The 19,556-nt window shown below is 35.8% G+C and overlaps 1 long non-coding RNA gene across 1 annotated transcript; it reads left to right on the top strand.

The window, feature by feature from the left end:
- Positions 1-1,699: 1,699 nt before the first annotated feature.
- LOC138714929 (uncharacterized) lies at positions 1,700-19,487 on the top strand. Its single transcript, XR_011336121.1, has 5 exons — positions 1,700-1,913; positions 3,699-3,999; positions 7,442-7,628; positions 14,413-14,508; positions 19,299-19,487. It is a non-coding gene; the product is annotated as an uncharacterized lncRNA (long non-coding RNA).
- The last annotated feature ends 69 nt before the right edge of the window (positions 19,488-19,556 follow it).

The following is a 19,556-nucleotide window of genomic DNA, read 5'->3' as shown; positions in this document are numbered from 1 at the left end:
CCAGAAAGTACTTCTTTTAGTAGTCCAAAGAGACTATAATCACTGGAACTAGGTCTGGCGAATAAGTTGGGTGTGAAACTATCTCCATGTGGAAATCCATTATTTTCTGAATGTTGCAGCAGCAGTATGGGTCTGGTATTATCATGTTGCAATAATATTCTACTCTTGGCCAATCCTGGATGCTTGCATCAAATTGAAAGCTTCAGAGTCTTCTGTAATAAATTTCAATATGATTCATTGTTGGCAGACTCATATCTATTCATACAGTGTTCAACAGCTATACGTTGCTTGCCCCAAAACACAGTAATCATCATTTTGGTGTCTGACTGCTAACAACAGACTTTCTTAGGTCTTGGTGAACTAGGATGATCCACACTGGCTCGTTTTATTTTTGGGCAATAGTAATGTATCCATGACTTATCCCTTTGATAATTCTGCTGAGATAACCATCTTCATCTTGATAATGTTGCAGGAGTTGGTTGCAGACATTCACACAGCGAGTTTTTATTTCTTTTGTTGGTCTGATGGGGTCCACTTGATGGCAGTTTACCGAAAACCAAGCTAATCGTGGATTATGTGCTGGTCTGAACCAATATTGATACACACATTTGTGTTTCTTTCACGAATTATGATGTGACGATTCTCACATACGACAGATTCAATTGCATTCAAAATTTCCTCCGTCTCACAACAATCATAGGATGGCCCAATCTTTTTGCATCTTCTGTACTTGTCTCTTCATTTTCTAATTTCTCTACCCAGGTATACATCTGTCATAGTGACATCGTTTGCTGTACACCTGTGACATTTGCCTGTAGATTTCCGCTGGTTTGACATTTTCTGCTTATAAAAATTGCACAAACATGGCATTTCCAACATACAATTTCTTAACTAGCCACCATATTATTCAACTAAAGTCTGGCTGAGAGGAAGAGGTTGCTGTAAAAAGCGATCAGTATAACAGTTGCAGTAAAGAAATCTCAAGAAATGTATTTTGGAGAAGTAGTTTAGGAAGTGGAATGAAGATGATTTTATAGAGATATATTGATAACTTCAAGGATTTACTAACAACTTCTTTAACGAAAGTAGAAAAAACTAAAAACCAACAAACAGGCTACATCCCTAATTCGCCCAGTGTTAACTTGTTGTCCCATATGGGGAGGTGTAGCTCGTACTCATATTTCTAAAATACAAATTCTGTTAAACAAGATTCTCCACACACCTGTTAACGCTTCCTGGTACATAAATAATTTTCAACTACATAAAGTTCCACAAATACGATATTTGCTTGTGTATGTGTCTGTTTTAGGTCGTGAATATCAGAATTGTATTTGAAGGATTCAGAGCCATAGTGGGCCAAGCGCCATTTATTAATTGATTATCATAATTTAACGAAACATATAACAAGTAAGATAAAGTGTGCACATTAAAATTAAATGATACCTATGTCAATCTTCATTAAATTATTGTATATACTTAACTTTAACTCTTGCTTTCTCCGTTTTTAATAAATGACGCTTGGCCTGCATTGGCTCTGAATTTTTCATTTATGATATATGGCACACCAGTTTGAAAACTTATGGATTTATGGGACTGTATGCTAACTGTATTCATTTTTATTCAAACTTTTGCAGGACAATGAGAGTGATTTCAGCGTGCACCAAAAGATGCTTCACGACAGCTCTACAAGAACGTCAGGTGTAGCTGTGAAGGAGAGTTCTTCGAAGTTTCCATGGCACATCATATCTGCACAGCGCTCTGCTACTGCTGCCTGAGGAAGCAACTTGACACAGCTGACATGCCCGCCCATGATGCAGCAAGTCTCGAGAGTGCTTGGTGTTGGTGACAAGCACGTAGGTGTGCCTGGGTGACGACCACATGAGGATGCTGCTCACTCTGCCAAGGCTGCACAGGTGAGATTCAGAAGCTCTTCATACATTATACTATTTTGAAGTGAAACATTGGGTACTCTGATATGCATGATGTGGGTACATGCACCGATAGCTAAGTAGCAGAAAGCTGCCTAGGGCTGTGACAAGTTAGAGTTGCGAGTAGATTAGATAAGGGGGTAGATAAGTGAGGACTGTGACAAATTCTGTAAAACAAGATTCTTCACACACCTGTTAATGCTCCCTGGTACATATTATGTAATTTTCAACTACATAAAGTTTCACAAATACAATATTTGCTTACGTACGTGTCTGCTTTAGGTCGTGAACATCAGAACTCTATTTGAAGGGTTCAGGGCTATAGTGGGCCAAGCGCCATTTATTAAAAATGGATAAAACGAGAGTTAAAATTAAGTGATTACCATAATTTAACGAAACATATACACTCCTTCTGGAGTGTCAGAATGGCTTTAGAAAAGGAAGATCATGTGTAGATCCATTATTTACTATCAAACTATTGTTAGAAAAAAGAAGAGAATTTAATTTAGAAACCCATATAGCTTTTATTGACTTTGTGAAAGCTTTTGATAAAGTCCGAAGAGACCTTTTATTCGACATATTACAAGATAAAAATATTCCAAATTTGCTATTACAAAATATAATAGAAATCTATACAGATAGCAAAATAAGTGTCAAAACAAATAACTGTATATCCGAAAGAAAATTAGTTAATAATGGAGTTCGACAAGGTTGTCCACTATCACCAACTTTATTTAATATTTATATAAATGAAATTATTTTAAAATGGAACCAAATCTACACATCAGGAATCAAAATAACCAGTGCTCTAACATTAAATACCTTACTCTATGCCGATGATCAAGTCATAATTTCCAATTCAGAAGATAATTTACAAAGAGGATTATATACATTAAATAAAATATTAAAAGATTTTGGGATGGAAATTTCAGCACAAAAATCAAAAGTAATGGCAGTTTTAGGACAAGACCCAGTCAGAAGTAAGATAATGCACAATAACCAATGCCTCGAACAAGTACAAAATTTCAATTATATGGGTTGTGAAATATCTTATCAAAATGAAAAAGATGTGAACAAGAAAATTACCAAATTTATACAAATTCAAGGAATAATAAACAATACATTAAAAGCTAAATTAGTACAAAAATCTACAAGAATAAAAATATATAATACACTAGCATTGCCCACCCTTTTATACAGAAGCGAGATTTGGATATTAAAGAAAAAAGACATGAACAGAATCAAAGCAACGGAAATGAAATTTTTCAGGAGGATAGCAGGATATACTCTTTTAGACCGAAAAAGGAATGAAGAAATTTTAGAACAATTAGAAGTAGAATCAGTAGAAGAAAAAATCAGCAGATACAAATTCAATTGGCTAGATCATGTAAGAAGAATGGAAAATTCAAGAATCCCAAAAATTATGATGGAGTATAAACCTAGAGGACATCGTCGACTAGGAAGACCTTTTAGAAGACTGCTAGATGGGGCTGAAACAGGTCTACAGAGCCCTAATTTGTGAAGGATGATGATGATATAGCAAGTAAGATAAAATGTGCACATTAAAATTAAATGATACCTATGTCAATCTTCATTAAATTATGGTATTTACCTAACTTTAACCCTTGCTTTCTCCATTTTTAATAAATGGCGCTTGGCCTGCTATGGCTCTGAACCCTTCATTTATGACATATGGCACACCAATTTAAAAACTTATGGATTTATGGGACTGTATGCTAACTGTATTCATTATTGTTCGAACTTTTGCAGGACAATAAGAGCGATTTCAGCATGCACTGAAAGATGCTCCACCACAGCTCTACAAGAATGTCAGGTGTAGCTGTGAAGGAGAGTTCTTCGCAGTTTCCATGGCACATCACGTCTGCACAGCGCGCTGCTACTGCTGCCTGAGGAAGTGACTTGACACAGCTGACATGACAGCACTAGGCATACACCCATGATGCAGCAAGTCTCGAGTGTGCTTGCTGTTGGTGACAAGCACGTAGGTGTGCCTGAGTGACGAACACGTGAGGATGCTGCTGATGCTGCTCACTCTGCCAAGGCTGCACAGGTGAGATTCAGGAGCTCTTCATATATTATATAATTTTGAAGTGAAACATTGGGTATTCTGCATGATGTGGGTACATGCACCAATAGCTAAGTAACAGAAAGCTGCCTAGGGCTGTGACAAGATTAGAGTTAGATTAGATAAGGAGATAGATAAGTGATGGGAGGTGAGGACTGTGACAGGCAAGCTTAGAGTGGGTAGATGAGAGAATAGCGAAGTGACATGTAGTTTACATCGCACTGTCAGTTTTTTTCTATTTTAACCTATTCTTGTAAATAGAACAAAAACCTTTTACTCTGTAAATCTTAATAGTGGCTTTTATTATTTTTTTTTTTCATCCAAAATACCATATGGCCATCTGATATAGAATCCCCAAAACTTATTGTAAAACAAAATTCTGTGACGGACTTTTTAAGAGTTTTGGTTGCTACAGGATTGTGTACATTGCTATGTTATCTTGTAAAATAAAGTTGTTTGCCATTTTCCACAAATTAATGCATAAATTAGTGGGAGTGGGGCTGCTGCCGGACAATGCTTCTCCTGTGCAGTGTTGTGATGTTATACAGTAGAACCAGTGAGTGAAATTACATTTTTGAGAAGCTTTTTGCTAGAAATATGCCACAATCAAGGGCTGAACGAACAAGAGCATGGCGTCAAAGAAATCATGGAAGTGAATCTCTGAAATTTGAGTAAAAAAAAAAAGAAAAAAAAGTAGATTCGAATGTGTGCAAGGTGAGATCGAAGGCTGAAGGAAAAAGGCATTTTCTAACCTTTCTTCTGCAGTGATTTAGAATTAAATCACAGTTCACCCACCATATAGATTTTCAATCAAAAGTTTTCATCAATACTTGAAAAGAAAATATAAAGTTATACCTTGACCGAAATTACTTCCGACTTGACAGCTTACGAGAAGGGGGAGCAGTGTTGTCATGTTGCCCATTTTTCGTGTAAGCAAGCGCGCTGCCGATAGAGTGCAGTAACGAACTGCTGACATGAACGTATACATTACTAACCAATTTGTTGAACATTAGGCATTAAAATTAGTGTACATTATTATTATTATTATTATTATTATTATTATTATTATTATTATTAGTCTATTATTATTATTAGGCCTATAGCATTTTTCTTTTCCAGTACCGATAACAGTGCTCTTATTAATTTAAACAGAAGCAGCAATTCTCATTACGACTTGCGCCAACGGTAAAAGAGGCCCACCATTATTTTCTTCCCTCTCAAAATACTCTCTTACATTGCACACCATCTCTCGCGCTTGACCCTTTAACTGGGCACTTTGTCCAAAATTCTTTGTTCTCCGCCTGCCTTTTCTTCCTTCCGACATTGCATAAGTCACATGTTTAGAAAATCTCGCAGAAACTAGAAAATGCACGCTAGTCGCACACTCCACCAATGACAATGAAGATAATACATGTAATATAATTTAAACACAATAATTATTGATACACTAAAACAATAATACAACTAAATAATATTTTTAATTCACACAAAGCACCGCACTAACCAACCAATTCAAAGTAATTCCGGGCATTGTATTCATCACTAGGCCGTGGTATTCACGTGCAACTTGTAGACATAGACACAGCAATACCATCCCGTTACCATTGTTACGCGTCTCTCGTGATTGGTTGATTTGAACGGTTGTCATGGTAACATGCTAAAGGCGCCATTTTTCAGGTCGGAATTAGTTTTGGGCAGACCATAGTTTGGTTTTGTATCCTTAATTTTTACATATCACTTTAGTTATCATTTTTAAATTCTGAAAAGTATCGAGTATAAAAGTGTTAAATTTAACACCAATTTATCGTCTCATTGCATGAAGATTTAAGAAGATTACTACACATTTATAACTCAGGAAGTTTCACTTTTGCCACACGTAGAATCAACATGCTCATTATTCTTGTTCGTCATTGTACTGTACTGTGTGCATACACAATCTCTCCGCAGTGATGCAAGTGGGATAGTTCGCCTAGCAACAGCAGGTAGTTAGTTAAAAGTTGGTACGACATTCTGTAGTTAGCATGGCCTTCCAAACAGTAGGATAAAATGCGATAGTATGAAAAGATTGAGTTTAGTATCAGATTTAGCTCTGACAAGTGAATGATTCTTGATAGTGACAGTGCTATCGAAGAATTGAAATTTTAGTAACTTTTCATAATTCAACTTGTCCAATTCATGATACTTTGTACAAGACTTGATAGAGAAACTTTGAGAAATTGGTTCATTTGACAATACTGCAAGAAGTGGTATGTCTACGATTTTAGCTGAGGAAAAACTTGACATATTACCAGATATGGTGCTGCATAACCCTACCATAGGGGAACAACTTAGAAAACTTGGTCTGCGCATGTGTCAATCTTAAAGAGTGACACAGTAAACTATTCACGTCCTCCTTTCTAATTGTCAGCCAATAGTAGTGTGCACTGGTAGCAGTGATGCATCAGATGACTTGTCAGTCAGTAGGGACAATGGTTCAGATTAATGTAGGGGAAACTCTGTCTCCAGCACAGCGGTCCTCCTACAACGGAGTTTTGCCAGTTGTTAACCTATAAATGCGTGATAAATTAGCTCAGAAGACAAATATATCTTTGCGGACAACACATAAGACAGTAACAAAAATACTTAACTTACATCCATGCAAATTTAGTGGCTCATGAATTAAGACTATGATTGTGAAGAGAGACTGCTATACTGCAAGTGGTTTCAGAGATTCATCGATCAACGCTGACTTGAAGTTTTGAACATAACTTTTTTCACTGATGAGACATGGTTTCATCTCTCTGGCTATATTAATTATCAAAATTCATGCATTTGGTCAGCATTAAATTTAATCAAGCCATGTAAAGTGTTTGCAAACAAGTTGAACTCTGTCTTGAACAGCAAGGAAAGCAATTCCAGTATCTGTTGGAACTATAGTGAGTAACTTTATTTACCATATTAATTTACCTATTATTTAAAATAATTATTTGCAAATCCGTTAATTTCTAAATTGCAAACATAAAAAATATTGGAAGGAGAGTAGCTTGCACGATTCTTAGACATTCTAAACACGAGAATTCTAAACACTTTATTATTTATTAATTTTAAATATTTGCAGGTCCGATACCAATAATTTCTAAATTGCAATCATTTAGAGAATTTGGCTAAGGATAACGGGAATTTTGTTTGAAAGTGGGAATCTGTGCTATGAACAGAGTTGCAGTTGTGAGAGTCTGTTACTCGCTCCACTTGGTTTCATTGTGGAGAGACTTTGTATATTCAGAGTACAAACTAGAAAAAGTTTTTCTCTTTCTAATGACCTAGGTTATTGATATTTTTATACCTATGTTCCATTAGATCTCTAGCTTGCCAATAGCAATCACTTTCTCAGAGTGGACTTCAAGAATGGACATTGTTATAGATATTCTCTGTCTATTTCTACTTGTAGATCACACAGAGGCAGTATGGTGCAGGTCGAATTCCAGTACAACATAGGTGCTTCTCCATAGTCATGTCTGGTGGTGATTCGGAATGCTGCAACAGACATCTTGACCATCAGGAATCTTCATTATGGTGTGTCTCTGTATCCTCATGACTAGTTCATTCTAGTGGACTTCCTTCAGAGTTCTTTTCAGGTGAATTTTAATGCTATTGTAATATAGTTCTGTCCGGATTATTAGCTGTATACTACTTTATTTGCGTGTGTAATTTGCACGTCTGCGTGTTTTGTGCAGCTTATTATTATTATTTTTTTTCAATTATATTGGATTTTGTTTTTGCTCATATTTTACTTACCAACATCGACAGAGTTTTTCTGTCTGTAGTTATTGATTTTACTATTTTTAATAGATAGTTACGCAGTTGGCATCACTGTATTAAGTTTAATCACAGGTGCATGTATTGTATTGCATTTATTTACATTCCATGATATTTGTACACTGCTTCACAGCTTAAAAAAAAAAAAATAATAATAATATAAAGTCTTAATTATAGTCAGTCTAGTTGAAATATATACAGAAGAGTTTGAGTATAGTTTACTAGTGCAACACAAAGGTTTAGTATCGATACTCAATACAAAACAGAAATATTCATGAAGCGTTGTTGAATGTCGTAAATTCACCTACAGAATAGAAGGCGTGAGGAATTAGGTATTTCTTTAATTTGACCCTAAATCTTATGTTTTGAATTTGATTTTTTATATCAACAGGAAGGCTATTAAAAATTTTTACTGCCATTCAGTTACTATTCGTAGAATTTCCCCATAATATTATTTCAAAACTCATTAGCGAGTGGAAGTATGAATTTAGTTTGGGGGTAATTTCTTTAATATGATTTTTCTAGTTTAACACATTATCGATTTGTAAGCCAAGAAATTTGGTTGTTGTTTCTGTTAGGGACCTGTTGTTAATTATTGGGCTTGAATAACGATCGTATCAATTCATTACTTACTATGATCTCATTTATTACAGACTATTGAATAGATTATGGTATATACAGTACTATATTCATTATGATTATAATCCTTTTTAATTATTGCAAATCAAGAGTATGAAAACTTTACCATCAATATATATTTCACTCAACATATTCAGTCCTGCTGGCCCTTCTCTTTTTTGTATTCAGCCCAGCAGTCCCTTTCTTACTCTATTTACAAACATTATACATTGACATAATAGTGATCGAACACATGCTCTGTATTAGTCTTTCTCTCTTCATTTTCACTTATTACTCTCTAGAATTCACATTCCTTACTATCGTACTATTCCTATCTTATTCTAATTCTCATCTACTTGTAACCACGATTACTATTAGATTTAGTTCCTACTGTTATAACTATGAATTTATGACTATATAGATGACACCGGAAATGGTTACACAGCCTATAAACTTGCAATTATAATAGTACTCTCTCCATGGTAGAATAGTTTGTGCTCTGGTAAGAAGTCTGGATGCATATACAATGGAATCGCCTATTTTTTATATTTTTTTATAAGATGGCTTCTAAACTGTAGTGTGCTGTGTGTCATGTACCTGTTACTAGTATGAAAAGGTGCTTAAAATCAGTGTACAGCTGTCAAAAGAAAAAGTGGCTGCTTTCCTGAAACAATGTTCCCTTCGGGTATCTTCGCTATAATTCGGAGACAGGCGATGTTATATGTTGGACCACGTCACAGTTATAAGTGAAGTATTCTCTCTGTGATTCGATAGCATAATGGTAGCGTTCAGGCCTTTTATTCATGAGGTCCTGCGTTCGACTACAACCTCGTGCTTTTTATGTTCTTTTTTGTTATGTTTTTGAGAGAGACAAACTATACATAATGGCTCCTTTCTCTTTTACGATTATTTTAGTAATTAACATCTGGTTCATTAATATATTATGCCATGACTTTATCATTATGATATTGTGGCTGCAAATGGAAAGAAAAAAGATTTTATTCTCAATAAAAATATCTTTCGTGGCATAAACAAAACAAATTTACTGGCGCGTGCAAATCGTCTTTCAGGTGAAGCTCCCTGTAAAGCAGATTTGAATAATTTCAAGGGAAAAAATTGTTCCGGGGCTGGGTATCGATCCCGGGACCTCTACACAATTCCAAGTCACACAGAGATTGTGTGCACTCGTTGTGGGTCTCTGGCGTTTCGTCAGCCCACGCGAGTTGTGTGGATATAAAGGGAAAAGTTGAGACGGTGTCGGGTGGAGTTCCCAGGTAGCTCAGTGGTAGAGCGCTGGTACGTTCAACCAGAGGTCCCGGGATCGATACCCGGCCCCGGAACAATTTTTCCCTTGAAATTATTCAAATTTACTGGCGTCGGCCTTAAAACATTCAAACAATTAAGCGTTCAAAAAACAAAACAAAAAGCCACAATTCAATATTTAGTCTATCTTCCTCTTATCTCGATCATCTTGCAGTCGAGTGGGCATGGAATCGACTAGTCTTTGCAAATAGCAACTGTTCTTAGACACGATATTCCAGGCATTCTGAACATACCCATATACATAAGTGTTCTGTCCATGGGCAGGTCTTTCATTGCAAACCCAGCAATCTCCAATCTTTCCTATTTTCTGCCTTCCTCTTAGTCTCCGCATATGATCCACATATCCTAATGTCGTCTATTATTCTTTTCAGCCAGAGATCCAACCAATTCCTTTTTCTCTTTCTAATCAGTTTCAGCATCATTCTTTCTTCACTCACTTTTTCAAACACAATTTTATTTCTTATTCTGTCTGTCCACTTCACACGCACCGTTCTTCACTACATCCACATTTCAAATGCTTCAATTCGTTTCTCTTCATTTCGTCGTAATGTCCATGTTCCTTCCCCATACAATGCCACACTCCACACAAAGCACTTCACTAGTCTCTTCCTTAGTTCTTTTTTCCAGAGGTCCGCAGAATATCCTCCTTCTTCTATTAAAAGCTTCCTTTGTTCATGTTTGCAGTTTTTCTTGGGAAGGATAGGCCTAAATGCGGTAACATCCCGTTGCTTTCCGCATATCACTATCTCTTTCGCATCTTATTAAATTCCAGGGGACCCAAGCATGGAGATAAGGAGAGTGGATTTGACTAATTGGGCCCTCCGGACTTCACCGAAAGTCACGGCAAGGGTTAAATATTAATTCTATCAGGATGTTTGACCCGATCAGAGACCGGGAAATCTCAATTAGCCTTTGCCCCCCCGCATCCTGGACTAGCTTCTACGAATCATCAGGAAATCTTAGAGTGTGATTGGGTCAATTTTTCCGAAAATGTTTCCACACTTTTGCCCTCATAGCTCAGCGGACGAACGTCGAAATTTAGATGTCAACGTCTCAGGTTCAATTCCTCGTTACTCCTTTTCATTTTATTGTGGTTCAAGATAGTATAATGTAAAAATACAAAAAGAAGAACTAATACCAGTATTATGCAACTGGATTTTTCCAAACCTAATATTAAATTTATGTTATTTATATCGCTAAAGAACGATTACAATATAAATAACTTGAATATTATATATACAGTATCACTAAAGAACGATAACAGAATATAAATGATAAATATCGGTTTGTTTAATTAATATAAGATATTATATAATACTTATTTAATTATCTAAATAAAATAACCTATTTTACAAAGAAAGATGGTTATTTGTGTTATAATAATTACTTACATAAAATACAGATTATTTATATTGCGAAAGAACAATAACAATATAAATAACTTGAATATTATTTTATAATGCTAATGAAGGAAAACAGAATATAAATGATAACTTGAATATTATCTATATCGCTAAAGAACGATAACAATATAAAAAACGTGAATATTATTCATATCGGAATTTCACTGATTTATTACAAATGTATTTAAGAAATTGTAGAAGAATAATAATTAGTAACAGTGTCCTATTTATTCTTCTTGGAGCCAAATTTGTAACTTTTAAAAGTGTGGTTACTATGTTGAAGTGTATGTGTTGTAACGGATGCTTGATTTGTTATGTATGTGAGTCAGTTATGTGATGCTTGATGTCGTCGCAATTTTGTAATTATAGTTTGATTGTGTTTGTGTGACTATTGTGTATTAATTTATGATGTATGGTACGGAAAGCTGCATATTTGTGTTATAGAAATGTTACGTATGTGTGTTAATGTTTTTGTATGTTTCAAATTGATACCTGATATTTATTTTGCAATCGCAATGCCTAATTTACGGTTTGTTTATGTTTTGTTTACATCGCGTAAGCTAATTTAATTTTCTTTTCTATTTCTCTTTATGCTTATCTTTTTTGTGTATGAAACTATAGCCCTAACATACATATGTAAAATAGGGCTAACCACCATTGGAGATACAATAATAATAATTATTATTCATATCGTTATAAAACGATAACAGAATACAAATGATGACTTGAATTTTATTCATATCTCTAAAGAACGATAACAAAATATAAATAACGTGATATCCATAAAGAACGATAACTGAATATAAATGATAATTTGAATAGCATTTACATCGCTAAAGAACGATTAAAAAATAAAATGAAAACTTGAAGAAGGCCCGAACCCACAACCTTTGAATCATTAAACAAGCACTCTACCGCTGGCCTACGAGGCGCAGACATGGAACACTTTCATAGTTCGGGAACTGCTTGTACAAGGACATGCATCGTGTAACATCGCCGCGACCCGAAGTGGACTTTGAAAATATTCGCTGTTCACGAGTGCGGCCACTTTTTTTTTTTGACAGCTGTACATTAGAATAGTCTTGTTGCAAAGAGGTTGGCAATAGTTGTCCATAGATGCACAGATATGATCACATTAAAAACTACAAGTAAAACTTTGTGAATCTTCATGAGCCGAGTTGGCCTGAGTAGTGTAGTTGATATAGTGCTGGCCTTCTGTGCTCGAGGTTGCGTGTTTGATCCTGGCCCAGGTCGATGGAATTTAAGTGTGCTTAAATGCGACAGGCTCGTCAGTAGATTTGCTAGCATGTAAAAGAACTCCTGCAGGACAAAATTCTGGCACACTGATGACGTTGATATAATCTCGGCACTTGCGAGCATCTTTAAATAAAACATAATTTAATCATTTTTCATGAGTCCAAGCTATAAGGTCATAAGATTGGGACAAGTCTGAACACGAGGATTCGCGATAATAAAGCAACTCTACATTTTTTAGGCAACCAGCATACTCTTGTGCTGCTATTCATAACAGAAACTTGAGTGTTAATAAAATTCTGTTTGTGAAATGATCTTTATCTTTAAATAATCCTTTTTGAAAACTTCAGATAATATTCTGAATGTTTCTGGAATAATAATGTATCCCAGTAGTTGTGCAGTTATGCCAGTACTAAATTTTAAATCTTCGTAAGTACAGTCAGTTTTAGTTTAGCTAATGCACTATTTCTTCTGGGGAAATACTTGAGACACATCGGAGTCTTGTTTCTTTATGTATGCTCCCAAAAATGTAACAATTCATTGAAGTTGTTAGATTCCATTTATAGGTGATTTTGCTTCAGCTCTATTAGTAATATCAAGTAACCATACTTCTCTCTAAGTTAGCCATTTCTTCTGCCACAAATGAACATTTTCGCCGGGTAATTCTAAATACTACAAACCACTAACAATGCCAAGGTTTTGTTTTGAACTTAGAAACTTCATTATTTTATAGTCGTACATAACATATTGGATATGGCTTTCGAATATTTAGAAGTTACACCTATCCATGAACCATTCCATTGTAATGAGGAAATCTGCATTCACAGTCCATGATACATTTTCATTGGATGAGTAAATCTGTAAGTAAAAGTGTCGATTTAGAACATGGGTTTATAAATGATGAGTAAGAAAATTGCAATGATTTTACTTGTGAGTACTATTGTTACGATCATTTCTGCCTACATATATCTGTGTCTATGGCCAGCTAATGTCTTGCATAATTTGTTGGGGTTCATTCCATCTGAGTGTGTTATCTTTCTTTGTAAGATCAGCTAAAGGTTAAGGTAGGAAATTCAGCAGTGTATCAGTGATACAAACTAAGAAGGGATTGAACCTGCTGGAGTCCTGTCTTATATTTACAATGTCCGTAAGGATCTAGTGACCAAAATTATCGGTAATTTCTCACTAGGGTTGCCAACTTTTTCGAAGAAAATATGGGAGACTAAGGAATCGACAAAATTTCACATAGAGAATAGACAAATTATTCGGTTCAGTTACTAAAAACAACTTTATTCTACTCTTCGGCAGCTAGGCTTAAATTAGGAGTATTTTGATGCAGATTTTGTCTCGCGTAATAGTTGAAGTCGACTACAGTTTGCAGCTCTGATTTGGTTAAATGTGTTGTGCTCCTGTTTCGAACATGTGTCCAATTGTTCATGAGATGAAACACCCTCTTTGTATGGGCATTACTGCTTGGTATGCATAGAACAAAACTGGTCAATTTCTTCAAATTTATAACATTAACATGGTTTGATTTTAAACCTGAGAGCACTAAAACTCATTTCTGGCAAGCATTACTTTCTATAAACACTGCACATTTTAATGAATCTCTTGAACAACAAAATTCATCATATAAATCATCATTCACGGCAAAATCAAATGTTTAGAATAAAAAAAATTTTACATTATGTAAAAATAAGGGAGAAAAATGCTAGAAGAGAAGAATACTATGGGAGCCCGGAGACTGTTAAAACTTAGGGGCAAATACGGGAGAGTTGGCAACCCTATTTCTCACCTAGGTAGGAGAATGAGTCATTCCATGTCAATGGGCCGAAGTGCACGTAATCCTGTTCTATACTCCACTTTCAGACCATATTATAATACCTCCTCTACTATCGTATCAGTTCCTCTCTTCTTATATGTCTGATGTTTAGTATAGAGTACAGTGCTGTAATAATATTTACATTGTTCTGACTGGTGTAATCAGAAACTTTTATTTTTGCAGCAAGAAGAAAAATGATCATTGTTCCTGCCCAGGAGAGAAGGGATGTCAACTGGTCGAGATTTGGAATGGAGGTCTTCACAAATTACAGCAACAGAGGCAAGTGTTTTTGTTCGAAATATTAAGATACTGTGATATCCATGATTGTCATTTAACAGTGAGCTACTTTCTATTTTCCATTATACAAAGAGCGAAAGTATTGTGGTGCTGCAGAAAGTTTGTTTCGAGATTTTCATAGAAAAACACTTCTAAGCATACCTGATGTCACCCACTTGAGTGCAACTGTTACTCCTAATCTGTTCGGATTTTGGTATTTCAGTATCGACGAGCCAATTATGCATATGAGATAGTTATAAAATATTGATGGGTGTCATATTTAAAATTGTAATCATACCAGACTTGGGTGGGGTTTATTTTATTTATTTATTAGACAACAAACTTTTCAGAATTCCAATTTTTATGTTATAGTGTCAGATGTGTGTTGAGTAAATCTAGAACTGTGCCCCGTTCCTTGGTTGTGCCATTGTATCCTGCGATTTGTGATTTAAATGTTTTTAGCCTATTCATTTCTGGTATTCTCAAAAATTTTAATCCCACATAGTCTCCTGGAAGAAACGGGGTAGCTTAATTTCTCTCAGTTCCTTTGTTCCCATTTTCGAAAAGAAGACTCCTGTGAACAGACGATTTTGACTTTTTTTTTTTAAATTTACCAGGTTCTATTATTCATATGGTTGAAGTTACAGGGTTGCAATTCAGTTATGGCTCTCTACCTTACACGCACAAACTTTCTTTCTGTTGCACATTTGATGGGGTGGTGTTATGGCTGCGAGAAAGTTTCAATTTTGACACTACTGCTTCCAATGTGGGTCATGGGTGAATGTAGGATGCATGCCGTTCCTTGATTGTCTCATATCCCACTGATTTGTGACTAAAATATTCCTATTCAGTTTTGATAGGTTTAAAAATTTTAATCTCTCATAAAGTCGCTTAGAGGAAACAGAGGAGATGGATTTCTGTGCTGGTTACTTGTAGTCTAGTCTAGCAGGGCTCTGTTTCTTCGTTCCCATTTTTGAACAGCTGATTTAGACTGTTCTTTTTTAAACTTTACCAGACCCTACCATCCATATGCTTGGAGGCACAGAGTTGTTACTTGCACTACAGTTAGGATAGTGGGGTTTAAAAAGGGTGCGTCAGCTACTATGGCTTTTTGCGCCCTTATCTAAAATTTTTCATAAAACAAAGACAAATAATACAATAATCAATGCTAGAAGAACTAAAAAGCGTTGTCATGATAAAACGAGGCACACTACAGTTAGGGCTGTCTGCCTTACATACATCAGCTTTTTTCCAGCTGCACATTCAGTGATATTATGGCTGAGAGGTTTCTCCTCCTCTGGAAATAAACTTCTGTTTTGGTATCCCTATTTTGATGCTACACTGTTCAATTTGGGTCATGAGTGAATGGAAATTTGTGGGCCTGTTGGTCGATCACGGCATTATATCTCATTGATTTGTGAATAAAATATTCTCATTCATTTTTGATGGACTCAAAAATTTTAATTACACGTAAAGCCTCTGAGTCAAGGGTGGAGCTAGATTTTTTGCTTATTACTAGTACAGTAAAACCTCATTTTAACAAATGTCTAATGGGACCAATAATTTTTTCTCTCAAATGAGTGTTTTAAGGGGATTTTGACTTTAGGGAGGGCCGAGTTTATTCTTAATACTCATTAAATTTATTATTAGCAGGACAACATTTCCACAAGCTTACTTTCAATTGAGCTAATGATGTATGTAGACATAACCATGTAGGAAGATATCTGGCTATAGAAGTGTATTTTCATCTAACTCCCACTCCACAGTACACACCAGTGCAAAATATTATCAAGTCCATTTCTGATATAGACCTATGTTAAGTGCATGCTCTTTTATGAAAGTGTAGATGGTATAGTGACACACAAGTTACTTGTCAAAGGTGGAAAACATAATTTTGAAGTGACAAATGTAGGACAAGGACTGCAATAAAGAACATGACATGGACCAGACAAGCACAATGATGAAAATCACAGCAATGACCATAACTAAGAAAGGATCACGATTAGGACCATGACAAGCACAATGGTGAGAATCACAGCAATGACCTTAACTAAGAAAGGATCATGATTAGGACCATGACAAGCACAATGATGAGAATCACAGTAATGACCATAACTAAGAAAGGATCACGATTAGGACCATGACAAACACAATGATGAGAATCACAGCAATGACCTTAACTAAGAAAGGATCACGATTAGGACCATGACAAAGACAAGGATGACGAGGAACATGACATGGACCATGACAAGCACAGTGATGAGAATCACAACAACGACCATAACTAAGAAAGGATCACGATTAGGACCATGACAAAGACAAGGATGACGAGGAACATGACATGGACCTTGACAAGCACAATGATGAGAATCACAACAACGATCATAACTAAGAAAGGATCACGATTAGGACCATAACAAACTAGGTAGGATGACAGAGAACATGACATGGACCTTGACAAGCACAATGATGAGAATCACAGCAACGACCATAACATCACGATTAGAACCATGACAAAGACAAGGATGACGAGGAACATGACATGGACCATGAAAAGTACAATGATGAGAATTACAGCAAAGACCATAACTAAGAAAGGATCATGATTAGGACCATGACATGGACCTTGACAAGCACAATGATGAGACTCACAACGACCATAACTAAGAAAGGACCATGATTAGGACCATGACAAAGATGAGGAACATGACATGAACCATGACGAGCACAATGATGAGAATCACGACCATAACTAAGAAAGGATTCACGTTTAGGACCATGACAAGCACAATGATGAGACTCACAACGACCATAATTAAGAAAGGATCACAATTAGGACCATGACAAAGACGAGGAACATGACATGGACCATGACAAAGATGAGGACAAGGATCATGGCATGGGCCAATACCATAAGAAAAACAAGGACCATTGTAAGGACTGCGACAAAGACAAAGACCACAATGAGGATCATGATGTGGGCAATGACTAGCACTACAGTAAAGATTGTGACATGGACTATGGCAGACAGGAAGAACCAATACAAAGGGAATAACGACCTCAGTAGCAACCAAGACGCGTATAAAAGCAAGGGTGACTAGGACCATGATAAAGATGACATGCACTATGATAAGGATCACAAGGACCACGACCATGATATGGATCGTAACCAACAAGGAGCCTGATAAGGATATGACTCATAATTAGGTTCATGATAAGGACCAAGACATGGACCACAAGAAGCACCATGATCTTTGTTGTAATGTCATTCTTGTCATGGTCGTATATTTATCATTCCAAAATAGTAGTGCTTTCCTCATTTGGCAAGTGACTTGTACTACATTAGTAAATCTAATTTTCATTTCAAAATCTTTAAAAGTAGTAAGGCTGTCTGATTGACCAGTTACTCATTATCTCTTTAAATCAAGTGCCATGAAAACAGTATTTCTATATGTTCCAAAACCTTCCCAAAATGTATTGCTCTCACTTGCACATTTCCCTTCTTGGGATGTCTTTCTAGATGACCTGGGCTATGCTGTTCATTAAAATTAAGCTACACTGGTGTGATCACAAATGTTTGAAATAGGCTCGAAATTCTATAACTAGTTATTTATTCGCAAATTCATTCAGATATACTCCTTAGGAGTGAGGTTTTCCTCAAAGTGGGAATCAATTACATTGTTCCTCTGGGATGTTTTAAATCATTCCTTAATAAATGGGAATGTCAAAATGAGGTTTTATTATGTGTATCGTATTCAGTGAGACACTTGAGTTGTTGCTATGAATTCTGCATGAGCTTTGTGTGCTATTAGGTATTATAATTATCTTTTATGATAGTGCTGGCCTTCTGTGCTCAAGGTTGCGGGTTCAATCCTGGCCCAGGTTGATGGCATTTAAGTGTGCTTAAATGCAAGAGGCTCATGTCAGTAGATTTACTGGGATGTAAAAGAACTCATGTGGGACAAAATTCTGGCACATTGGTGATGCTGATATAACCTTGGCAGCTGTGAGTGTCGTTAAATAAACCATAATTTAAATTTCTTTTATAATAATCATAGGCAAACCAAATCAATTTGTAATGGTCTACAGCCTTGGGATCAGAATTTAAGGATGCTTTCTTCTTCCCCAAATGGCCCCTGAATATTACTCTTCGTGTTTCCTTTCCCTGCCTTGAATCTGGCACATTAATATCTAAAACTTGGCTATTATGACCCATGCATTATTCACGTTTTTTTTTTTAATCTCTATGCTCTTTGTGTTTTGGATCCCACAGAACATTCCAAAACTTCGATAATGGTATTGTTTGACTACTCATTGTAGTATTTGTACTAGCCAAATTAAAAAAGTACATGTGTGTTTCTACTGTGAGATCAAATAAAAGCATAGTTCAGGTGATAGATATGGCTGCTGATTTGAAACTTTAAGGTGAAGCCTCATCTTGCCAAACTCCATTTCACTATCACCATTTTCATTGATGCTAAATAACCTAGTAGATGTACAGCATTGTTTATAAGTAACTAGAAAAACCACTACTGCTGATACAAAGAATGTATTTGCCAGTTTTTTTTATTTGGGTACCAAATTTCTAAGCTGAGTAGAGCTAGGTTTAGGAAATAAAGTGCTGTATTGAATGTATGTAATTGTTAAAGAAAAAATCTGCAGTTTTCCTCCTTAGTGGAATGCTTTGTATAGCTTACAGTCCCAATTAATAACTTTGAATGCATGTGCTAATTTCAGAGAGCAGAAGTGAAATTTTCATTCTAGGTTGACAGTTCTGTACTCGTTCTTTCCAGATTTTCGTCTGCTGGGTGTTTGCAGTGTACATGGTGCAACTACAAGCCTTCAGAATGTCATCAGTACTGTGATGTAAGCAGGCTTTTGCAATTTAATGTAATTAATAGTGGAATAAGATGAAAATATTTGTGAGCAGCTGACTGATTTGTATGTACTTCATGAATAATAAATTGTGATGAAGGATTGTATTTGTGGACTACAATATATATATCCTACACCCTCCCTCTAAAAATTTTTTAATTTTCCCGCCAAAAAAG

This window comes from Periplaneta americana, chromosome 15, assembly GCF_040183065.1.
Source record: "Periplaneta americana isolate PAMFEO1 chromosome 15, P.americana_PAMFEO1_priV1, whole genome shotgun sequence".
Lineage (NCBI taxonomy): Eukaryota > Metazoa > Arthropoda > Insecta > Blattodea > Blattidae > Periplaneta > Periplaneta americana.
This window is presented reverse-complemented; position numbering and strand designations above follow the sequence as displayed.